The 12,536-nt window shown below is 33.2% G+C and overlaps 1 long non-coding RNA gene across 1 annotated transcript; it reads left to right on the forward strand.

The window, feature by feature from the left end:
* The first annotated feature begins 5,875 nt into the window (after positions 1 to 5,875).
* Positions 5,876 to 12,256, forward strand: LOC106405182. Its single transcript, XR_001281282.3, has 4 exons — positions 5,876 to 7,254; positions 11,055 to 11,233; positions 11,343 to 11,382; positions 11,817 to 12,256. It is a non-coding gene; the product is annotated as an uncharacterized LOC106405182 (long non-coding RNA).
* The last annotated feature ends 280 nt before the right edge of the window (positions 12,257 to 12,536 follow it).

Raw genomic sequence — 12,536 nt, forward strand, 5'->3', positions numbered from 1 at the left:
TAACTACATCAAAGTCTCTACACAAAAATCTATAGTAACAACTTTACAGCTACAATCGACTTACCTACAGCTAAACTTCTACAGCTAAATTTTTACAGCTACAGTCGAACCAATCACCACCTATATTTTTAAGAAAAAATGGAAGTTCATTAATTATGAGAACTATCTATCCGGTACCTAATCGGGTTCGGTTCAGGTCTGTTTGGGTTTTGGGTTTCCGGGGTCAAAGATTTCAGCCTCATTCTAATATTTTTAAATTTCAGTTCGGGATCGCTTCGAAATTTTGCGGGTTCGGTTCGAGTTCGGATAACCCATTTAAATTACTTTTAGAATTTTAAAATTCATTATATAAAGGGTCGGCTCACTAGGGGGGACAAGCGGTGCGACCGCCCTGGGCCCAAGCATGTGTCCCCTTGTATAATAATAATTAAGGTGCCCAATTTGTTTATAAATCTATATTTATATATATGTATATAAATTATAAATATAATTCTTATTGAAAAGGGCCCCAAATTATTTGATATGTATATAGTTTTATTTCATTACACTATATACAACATATTAACTAATTAAATTTTAAAAATATTTTAAACATTATCTGCATATAAAATTTATAGGGTAAAAATGTGTTTTTTGCCCTATGACGCCTAACAGTGTTGAGCCGGTCCTGATTATATATTTTAAATTTCTCAAAAATTATAAACAAAATAATATATTAAATATAAATTTGAATAACATATGTTAGAAAATACCTAAATTTAACATATAAATTAGTTTAATTCAAATATTTGGATAGAGAATCAATAATTATTTTAAATATTTTTGGTGTTTTAAGTATACCTTTACTATTTTATATATTTACTATTTATTATTTTGTATATATTTTCAAGTATTTAAACCAGGTTAAAAGTATCATATATATTCTAGATGCTTATATATATATATATATATATATTAAATCTTAAAATAATTAATATATATATAAGTATATAAATCTATTTCGGATACAATCGGGTACCCGAAATACTTCGGTTTGGATCGGATTTGGTTTCGGTTTTCGAAAAATCACAAATTATGAATAATTCGGATATTTAATCAATTTCGGTTTGGGTTTGGTACTACTTTTTCGGATCAGGATCGGTTCGATTCTTCAGATTCGAGTATTTTGCCTAGCCCTTATATTATTGACATGAAAAATAAATAGAAACATATTTTTGAAAAATACATTCGCGTGGGTCAAAGTCTTGTATGTATTAAAGCTGCATTATCATTTCTAAAAATTCATAATAAAGGGGATTTTATGGAATTAAAGAGAGTAAAATAAGGATGTGTCATGTGTGTGTGAGACACTGAAACAAATGTTAAAGCTTTACTAAACATTCTTCATATTACACACCTTTCAAATCCATAATAAAGCCAAGGAGCAACTCTGAGATATTTTTCATCGAATATACTATATTCTGGTGGTGTTACAATTCAAGTTGGGAACTATATGTCTATTGATAGCAACAAGTTTATAGAATCCAAAAACAATGTACTAATACAAAGCTTGTTGTATTACTACTAGTTAAGTATTTTTCTAATGGATAAATGGACCATATGTCACGTTATTCAAGATACCACGCCAAGACGATGGTAAAACCGAATGAGAAAAAGGTCAATGGTTATTTTGAACAAAATCTGAAGGCGACAATTCACCTAAATTCCACATGTCCTTCCTCGTTAAAACGACGTCCAACTGCTCTGAAAACGACCACGCCCATTTTACTTTCTGCACAATCTTCCATTAGGTTAAAACTTCAATTCCTACTTTCTATTAATAACAGGAAAAGTTGTCACAAGGACTAAAAAGTTCAAGTCTTAAACCGTGTTCGTTTCAAAAAAGTAATGTTTATATCTGCTAAAGTGTTTTTTTTAATTTACTGTATGTTGATTATAATTAATCGAACAAAGTTTATTAAATTTTATAGGAGTGGAGTTGGTTGATTTGTTTTTCTATGACGCGGATAAAATAAGATATTTCAGAAAGACACAAGTGGAGTTACAGACGGTGGTGACCTCACAGCTAGTTAGATACCAGTTCAATCTGGACCATTGATTGTGAACACGTGACGTAAAAGCAACGGTCGTTGTGTTTCAAAAGTCTGACGGAAACCGCGTGAATGAGATAAAAAGAAACTTTTCAAAGTAACGATGAGATGGACACGACGCAATCCATGCCACTCTTTCTATTGGATGCTACCATTTTCCTTTATCCTTTACTTAAAATTTTGTTTTCTCTTATAGAATTCGAGGCCGATGCTCTTTTCTAGCTTTTTTTTTTTTTTTTCACCGAAGGATTTTCATTGATATATAAACATAGTTACAAAAGATCCAACATCATATACGACCACGAAGATCTGGATCATTTTTACATTATACCTATGCTAATCCATTACCAAAATCAACAGCCGGAGAACACCAACTAGGATATCCAATGGCAACATAGGATTGAAATCTACTGACTGCTAGAGCACTCTCCGCTATAAGCTGGACTCCTCTATCTGCAGCCTGAGATTCAAAGACAACCGGACTCTTTTCTAGCTATTCAGGTCTATTAATAACGTGTTATTTTCTTGACCTAGAAAACGAAAAGAAATTCAGCTCAAATATGATAATTTTCTTTCGAAAAATAATCAGACGATGCCAGACAAATAAACGCCTTTGGAAAGCCTTGTATTTTAACATTTTAAAACTTTTTTAGTCTGTGGAATATCTAATTTATTTGTTCATTGTCAAATATATCATCATGTTGACCATGTGTAATGTATAGATGCAGAGCCGGCTCTTACCCACACTACAAGAAAACAGCGGTATTCTGACGGATATTCCGACGGAAAATGAAATCCTAGGAATATCCCGAGGAATTTCCGAGGAAACACAAAATTGGGTTTCTTCGGAATTTCCTCGGAATATACCGACGGAATTCCGAGGAAATATCAATCCGTCGGAATATTCCGAGGAAATTCCGAAGAAAAATGTGTTCCTCGGAAAAAACCGATGAATTCCGAGGAAATATTATAGCCGTTGGAGAGCCGTTGGGGGTTTTACAAAATTCCGAGGAAATTCCGACGAACTAGCCGTTGGCGTCGAAATTCCGTCGGAATTTCCTCGGTCTGTCGGCAGGATTTAAACTATAAATACAAGCACTCCTCTTCCTCTTCATTCACTCCATATCTTCATCCTCCCACTTACTCTATTTACACACGAATTTGATTCATAAAAAATATGTCTTCTTGAAATTATTTTCGTTCTTGGATCGATCGACCTCATTGTCTGTGATCAACGAGTTTGGAACAGGATTTGAGATGATTTAGGGATTGAGAATTTCTTTCAATTTGGTTTTTTTTTATCACAACTCGATTTCGCCTTTCATTTTCATGTTGATTTGAGTTCTTAATTTATTATAACCATGTTGAGAGCAAATCGTTGTTGAAATACATATTGGAATGATGAACCTGAGGAATGAACTGATTATGGATTGATGTTCCTTAGCTGAGTCGCTAGTGTTTACTGAACTCGTGTTAGTATTGCGCTGCTTTGAAAAACATATACTGCATACTCACTTGTTTCAAAGATTCTATTTTGTAGAGAATGAAGCGCACGAAAACATCAGCAAAGAAGAACACACAAGAAGAAGGTTCGTCTCAGCGAGAGAAGCAAAGGCCAAAGAAGTGGGATAAGTCTGATACCACCCACTACAACAACATGAAGAAGGTAGCTGTTCCGGCTACACAACTAGCATGTCCTGAGACGATGACAATATTGGGAATCAAATCAGACATTGAAGGGCTGTTCCAGAAAATGGGTCTAGGTCAACTATGCAACCTCAACGAACCCACTTATCCGGAGTTGGTACGCCAGTTCATAGCATCCGCATACGTCAGCCATCCCGATGATAGCCATCAGGAAGGTTTTCTGGCATTCGTAGTGCAGAAAGTATACTTTGAGATATCTTTCACAGACCTCTGCGGACTATTTGGATTGAGTGCAGGGGAGAGGACATCTGGTCTTTATTGGACTTCAGAGCTGTTGAACTTCTGGGAAACGATTGGCACAGGTGTTTGTAGATCTTCTCAGGCAAAGGAGTCACTTATCCGGAGCCCAGTACTGAGATATGCCACACGCCTCATTGGCTCATTGCTATACGGGACAACCACAGCCGCATCAGTCACGCAATGGGAGTTGTGCCTCATGTACCAAGGTGTGAGGCATTTGCTACCGGCATTTGGAAACTCTACATTCCCACCTGCTACTGCCTTCAACATGGGAGCAGTGCTGGCCGCAAACTTAGCAGGATACAAGGGGAAAGTAACCAAATCCAAGAGCAGTGCATGTGGATTTGGTGCAGTGATTACTCGGATCCTTACACATGTGGGTGTAGACTGCGAGAACCATCAAATAGCACTGGACAGATCGAACAACATTGCTTGGAACTACCTGGATGTCATTTCTCTAGTAAGTAAGGAGTTCATAGCTGGTCCCCACTCGAGGATCGATCGGGATGGTCCTTACGTCTACGTATTCCAGGACCGAGTGAAGAAAACACTATACTGCCACCTGCCTCAGATCGGCCTGACTGCTCTGCTCTCATGGAAGGCTATCATGTCCATATTGTCAAGATAACACTGATGCTTTCCAACTAAAACACGGAAGGAAAACGTGTTGGTTTGACTGTCACAGGAGATTCCTACCACCTGATCATCCATATCGTAGGAGTAGGAATTTGTTTACGAAGAACAAGAGGGTGTTTGACAGTCCACCTCCGGAAATTTGTGGGAAAGATTTGAAGATACAACTAAAATATTTTGGTGCAGAAAGGACGCCAGACGTCGGTGGACATGAGCGTTTTCTGGTAGATGCTGTTGGAGAACTACATAACTGGCACAAAAAAGTATTTTCTGGGATCTGCCATACTGGGAGGATCATCTGCTAAGGCATAATTTAGATGTCATGCGTATTGAGAAGAACTTTTTTGACAATCTTATGAACACGATCTTTAATGTTCAAGGTAAAACAAAGGATAATTTGAAGTCAAGACTGGATTTAGTCGATATATGTGCTCGTTCAGAACTTCATGTTGATGAGAATGGTAGGGCTCCTTTTCCCATATACCGACTTGATGCAGAGGGAAAAGATGCGTTCTTTTATTGGATTTCAAACGATGTGGAATTTCCAGACGGTTACGCATCAAATTTGCGTAACTGTATCGACAGAAAGGAAGGAAAGTTTACTGGCTTGAAAAGCCACGATTGCCATGTAATGATGCAGCGCCTCCTTTCGTTCACCTTCAAGGAACTATCAGCACGAAATGTTCATGAAGCAATTGCAGGGATAAGTGGGTTCTTCCGCGATTTATGCATGAGATCAGTGACTCTTCAAGGTATTGAAAATTTGAAGACTAACATAGTCGTGATTCAGTGCAACCTTGAGAAGATATTTCCTCCCTCATTTTTTGATGTTATGGAGCATCTTGTTATTCACCTGGCAAGAGAATTGGAACTTGGTGGTCATGTGCCGTATAGATGGATGTATCTGTATGAGCGGTATATGTTCCATTTGAAGAAGATGGTGAAAAATTTAAGTAGGGTGGAAGGTTCTATAGTCGCACAGATGATCAATGAAGAAACTTCAAACTTTGCCGAGTACTACTTTCCAGTAGAAGTTCAGACCAAAAACAGAAACAGAAGACCTGCTCGGCATGATGATAGAGGCGAACGGGCAACATATCATGTTACGGTTCCAGACATTTTCACAGACGTTGGACGACTTAGCGGTATATTCCGAGGAGATTTCCGACAAACTAGTGATCCTCAGAATTTCTTCGGAAATTTGTTTCCTCGGAATTCCGTCGGAAAATTCCGAGGGATTTCCGAGGAAAGAAGAAATTCCGAGGAATTATTTCCGAGGACTTGTTTCGTCGGTATGTCGTCGGAATAACGTTATTCCGGCGAAATTCCGACGATTTTTTCCCTTAGTATCCTTGCTGTTTTCTTGTAGTGCCATGGCAACATGGACATTTGCCTTGGGTCCATGGATCCATAATTTTTTGTGTGTTGTTTTAAAGGTCTATTCAAACTGTGAAATTATCAAAAAAATTCATAATTAAGTAAATTGAATTTACTTATTAAAAACAAAACAATAAAAAATCTATATTTTTACTATTAGTTTTGAGATACTTTTTTTTATTTGTCTCACATCTTAGAGCTAAGTTGAAAGAAATATAGAGAATAAAAAAGAGAAATTCTCAAGGATAGCAATTTTTAAGTTTTTGTCACAAAAATAGCCCTCAATGAAGAAAATTGCCAAAATAAATTTTATTAAAGGGTAAAAATGTATTTTTTACCCTAGAGTTAACTAGATTAAACTTGGGGTTTAAAGTTAAGGGGAGGGGTGTTGGAGATCGGGTTTCAAATTTTAAAAATAAATATTAAAATTTTCAAAATAAAAAGGAGTTATTTTGATCATCTTCTTTTTTGAAGGCTATTTTGTGACAAAAACTTAAAAATGATATTTGAGAGAATTGCTTAAGAAAAAATATAAAAAATATTATAAAATGTTCTTTATTTTGTGTTTTGCTCAGGGCTATTATATTAATTAAGACGGCAGTGTATAGATGAATAGATATGTGTCGTCAAATATATATTTATATTTTCATCCCACCAAAAACGTTACAATGAATCTTGGGCTCTTTCCGTATTGTGGGTTTAGTGTTGCTGTATCGATGAGGCGGACGTGTTAACATTTTCTACAAGGATGGCACCAGTATAAAAAGGATTTGATATATTAGAGCGATTCCAATGGTAGAAATATAAATCAGGTTGTTAGTAATAAAAATATAATATTTTGATAATTATTTAGTTTTTATTTTTTTGTATTTTGTATAAAAAGTTATTCAATTGAAAAAGGACATTTGTACTCAAAGGTTTTAAACCTATTTCCTAAAATTTCACTGCAAACAAAACTTTTCTCACACATTTTCTTGTTTTTTTTTTTTTATGACCGTGGTATCCGGAGCCTCGAGAGGATCCGACTAGCGCCAATGACCGTCCATCGGAGTTTAGCTGTGGAGCCCGCCGAGGCATCCAGGAGGACTGGTGATCAGCCCATGTAAATCCCACCAGTGGCCACACATTAGCATGCTTCTCCGTATTGGGCCCGAAAATCCCTCAAGATAATCACCTCCTAGCGGCAGTCGAACCCATAACTTTCGAGGTTGAGTTTTTTGAATTTTTTTTAACCGGGTAAAATCCCATTAAGAATTTACCATTAGAATAGATCTTAAGGAATCTTCAACAATGATAGCAAAATTGGTGTTGAAATCACACCAAATTTAATTTTTTTCGTGTCATATTTTTTTTTTGTCACCTCCATCAATAACACCAAAAGTAATATTATATATTATTTGATGTTTTCAGTTTTTTTTATTTAATAAATAATTATTTTATCATATTTAGATGATTATTTATATTTTTTTAAGTGATAAATGAAAATAGTCATTTAGTGATTTCTTTTGAAAATAAAAATAAAAATATTATTTATTTTTTTAGTTATGTGAAAATAAATTAGAAATAAAAATAATACAATATATTTATGTTTGTTGCAAATTTGATAGTAAATGAACTATATTATTATATAAAAGATAATAAAATAAGCATTTAAACATTTGGTTTGATGAATAGTATTATATCAAATTTGGGTGTAACACTATTCACATTACACCAAATTTGATGGAATAATGTCAAATTTGATGTTTTGTTGGAAATAAAATTGTACCAAATTTGATATTTTGGTATCTTGATAGAGATGTCCTTTAGTTTCTAGTTAGGGCCCTCCTTGAAAGATAAATAATTTAATGTATTATTATGTAAAGAAATTAGGGGGCTTGCACATAACCAAAAAAATTAAGGTTATGATTGGTAAACATTGCTTAGTCGTGGAATTGTAAAAAAATAGTTAAACTCCCGAAAAATTAATTAAGCGGCAGAAAATTTTAAAAATTGCCAAATGGTGGAATTCATATTATATTAATTAAAATATTTTGTATGATACTCACTTTATTATGAGGAAAAAAAACACCAAAATTAAACTAATTATTACAAAATATGATAATAACTAGAAATTGTTAAAAATACTTTTTGTCAACTATTAAAAATACTAATTATTATTATAAATAATTAGCTTATTTTTAATATGATTTAAATAATAGATTGACATCTTATAAAACAAATTATAATCTAATTTTTTGTTGAAATGTTAAATTTATTTATCAACAAAAGAAATAAATACTGTATCATATATATTATTATTGAAAAATAAGCTAATTTTCATATGTCATATATATAGTTATGTTTTTATATATAAGTCGTTATGTAATACTTTGTAGTATTTTTTTCTTTTGTAGTTATTTACAACATAATTATTTTAAAAAGTTTCTTGCTATTTATTTACAATTTTAAAATGGTATTATCATACAATTTAATAATGTGAAAGTATTGATTTTGTAAATAATCTACTAAACACACACTTTTCTACTTAATGAATTTTTCTTTGTACATTAGTCAATAAAAATGTAAACTTGCATTTTTGCGTTTTTTTTCTTCATTACGCAACTATTGATTGATAAAAAAACTTGCGGAATCGCCTTAAAATGTCATTCTGACGTTTTGCAAAATTACCAATCAGGGCCTAAGTGTATACACAAAATAAACAAGAGAAATTCTCTATGATATCCATTTTTAACTTATTTTCACAAAATAGCCATTAAAAAGAAAAATGACCAAATTTTTTTTTCTTAAAGGGTAAATATACATTTATACCATATGGTTAACTAATATAGACTTAGAGTTTATAGTTTCGAGGTGAAGTTCGAGGGTAAATTTAAAAAAATAGAAAATAAATATTAAAATTTTCAAAATAAAAAAAAAACTATTTTGATCATTTTATTTTTTGAGAACTATTTTGGTGACCAAAACTTAAAAGAACTATTTAAGAGAATTGTCCAAACAACAATTTTTTTTTACAACAATAACTAAACTAAAATAAAAGTCCTACCGGTTCGAAAAGCCAAACCGGTGGGATAAAATCAACATAGAACACGGCTGAAAGGGAACTCCAAGCACTTCGTGAAAGCTTGTCCTCCACTAAATTAGTTGTTCTTGGTATATGTCCAAACCACAATTAAGTTAGAGTATTCTAATATTACTGTTTTACCCTTGCGCAATCTCAACCATTGATTTTTTTTTCATTTTTTCATCTTTCTTTTTTTTTTTCCCATCCAATTTTATTTGATATATATTATTTGGATCAATATCATTTAACCAAATAATTATGATAAAAATATACATGCTGCATAGTATATCATATGAACGTGAGTAACAGCGTCCGAGAAACTAAACACCGTACAACTTGTCAGAACTACATATGTTGAGTCTTATGAGTACGTCCAGTTATTTTATTTTTCATTGAAAACAGTAAACTTAACCAAACAAATGTAAGAGCTATTGATAGTACATTATATAGTCATGAATTAAAGTTTGAAGATATGTAAATTAGATGGAAAAATATGCCATTTAAAATGAAAATAATTTGTTTAGATTAAAGATGATGAGCGGTGGATTAAGAAGCTGTCAATTAGAAAACAAGAAACTAATATGCAGTTGACTATTAAATTTCTTATGGAAAATGATATTGTTCCATGTGAAATCAAAGTTTTGTGTACAATAAACAGGGTTGAATCTGAAATTTTGAAAACTTAAAACATTTTTTAAACAATGATAATAAAAAATATTTTTTTAATTTAAGAATCTATGTCTATAAAAAATTCAAAAATATTAAGAGTGTTGTTGGTAATTAGAAAAGTACTGAGACTAATTAATATGGAAAAACTGAGCGAAACAATAGTGGAGTAAATACTATAATAAATAAAAAGAAACAGTTATATTCAGGGTAACAAAAATTTTCTTTTTCACATAGCAAGAAGAAAAGAATAAACAGTTTTACTCTATTTAAACAGTTACTAGCGACGGTCAAATTTGAATTCCTTGTTTAGAATTTAGTTTCAGGCTTGGTTATGTCCCTGTAGTAGTGTGGTCTAAGAGGCGACTCATTTTCATCGCTTGTGGTGAGATGAGTTTGTTCTCATGGTGGTTTAAGTGATCGGGTGAGTGATAAGGTAATTTAGAGGTGTGATTGGTTAAATAGCAGCGGAAAAAGGTAAAAAAGAAGAAGTGAAAATAAGTTGAAAGAAAAGTAATATCGCTGGAGTAAATCGTTTCACCCCATCCAAGGTGAAAGAAATTTGACTCTACTTTATTTTCATTTTTGGAGTAAATGGGCAGAAATGATTCCCGCATTTATTATTTTGATTTGTTAAACCGAGAGTAAATGAGCGAAATTTTTTTCCACATTTTCTGTTTTACTCTAATTGTGCTATATAATCACACTCTAGGTTTCAAGCTTAAGTGATCTTCATCCATTAGATCACAGGTGGTTAAAGCCTCTGCTGAGGCAATGTGGTTACAATTTGGGTGTAATTGTATAGTCACTCTAGCGCAACTTTTTACTCCAAAAAGTTATTTACTCTGTGTTTCACTAATAAATCACCAATCAGGTAGAAATCATTTCTTTCCTTTTTACTCTACTCACTATTCAAATAAAGAGAAATACACACCCAGCTTTACTCCCTGTTCGGCTAGAGTAATACAATTTTTTCTTTTTTCTTTTTTCTTTATTGGTTTCCACCATTTTAGTTTTACTCCATTTTTCACCTTTAATTTTTACTCCGATTTACTCTAAAGTTACTTTGTTGGGAAATTAGGGTGCATATACATAGCACAACCAAAATTAAGTTTATAACCATATCAAAATCTTGGCTATGATATAATACATATTATTTTAAAAAGTGACGGTTATATCCTTACATGCGCGTGAAAAGTGTTATATGTGTCTTTTTCTACATCACTGAAACGGTTTCGTTAACTTAAAAATGATTTTCACTTTCTATTTTCTTTCAGGTGAATAACAAGATCGATTTGGGAGAGCGATTTCCAGTCGGGTTTGAAAAGGAAAAATGATTAAATCTGCTACTTTCGGTTGTTGAGAGCGTCAAACGCTGCAGATTCAAAATCAGTCGTACGGCGTAGCTTTCAATTTCATGGCGGCGCGATTACGGAGCAAACGACAACGAAGCAAGGTGACACTGGTTTGATTGAACAAAATAAGGGGACAAACCATCAGTTTCAGTGTAATCTCTCCCCTCGATTAATTTACAGTAATTTACTCGGAACCACCATTTTTTTCAGATCTGGTATGAAGTGGGTTACCAGTGGATCAACGAATACGGTAATGTGAAACATATTTTTTAGTTTCATTTTTCAGTTTGTAGTTTTCTATTTCGCTCCTTAAACCGTGACCTCTCCATGGATGTCTTTGTGTATTCTGCTTGTGTTTGCCAACTGAAGTTTCTGGGTTCATGGGTGGGGAAGAACGTGATGTAAGATGTCAATTATAAGACTATACTATATGAGAGACTTAAATAATATAGATACACATGTGTAGTAGACATAGTCAATTATTAAGTATAAAATGATCTATGTACATTTGAACGTCAATGCTTGTGTTTGTTTCACAACACAAGTTTCTGGGTTTGTGTGGGAGGAAAAGGGGGGGGGATAAACTGATGTATGAAGCAGGTGAGGTGTCTATACTATATAATAAATGTATATAGTATAGGGAGGGTGCTAAACTAGTTAACGTACATGATTTACATTTTCCAGGGTTTTTTTTGTGTGGCAATGCTTGTGCTCTTGGAATTTAATGCCACATAGAGCCTGAATCAGTGCGCCTCACTCACAAATGAACCACTTGCAGTTGCAGCGAAGACATATGCAGTTGCAGCCTTCTCGACATTCAACCCCGCCCAACTCCCGTAGTGACTTGTTGGATGGAACCCTGATGTTGTTCTTTATCTACTCATAAGCTACTTATAGTGACATATTGGATGGAACCGCAAAGTCGTTCTTTCTCTACTCATATGCTACCTATAGTGACTTGTTGAATAGAACCCCCTTTGTTATTATGTCTACTTTTCAAATGTTTACTCGCATGTTGTACCTAATTTTCAGGAATTTTATATACTTTATGCAATACATATGAACGATTGTATTGTCATCTAGTAATTGTATCATTTCTATATATACTATTATCTTTTATACTATAAAATAACTTTCAAATGTTTGTGCAATAATTAGGTAATATATGGGTCTGCTATATTAAATTATGCCAATTGAAAGCCCTTATGGTTCAAAGTAGTTTCATGTGTTTCTTCTACCAACAGATAACACATTCGCCGACCTTATATCATCAATTTGTGTACTATTTTGGAAGTTTTGTATGGTTTAGTACAAAATGAATGTCGTTCAAACTATACTATATATGTTGTATAGTAGAGTATAATACATTTTGTCATAAGTCTTCCAACCCTTGGTTAAATGTAT

The sequence above is a fragment of the Brassica napus genome, chromosome C2, assembly GCF_020379485.1.
Source record: "Brassica napus cultivar Da-Ae chromosome C2, Da-Ae, whole genome shotgun sequence".
NCBI lineage: Eukaryota > Viridiplantae > Streptophyta > Magnoliopsida > Brassicales > Brassicaceae > Brassica > Brassica napus.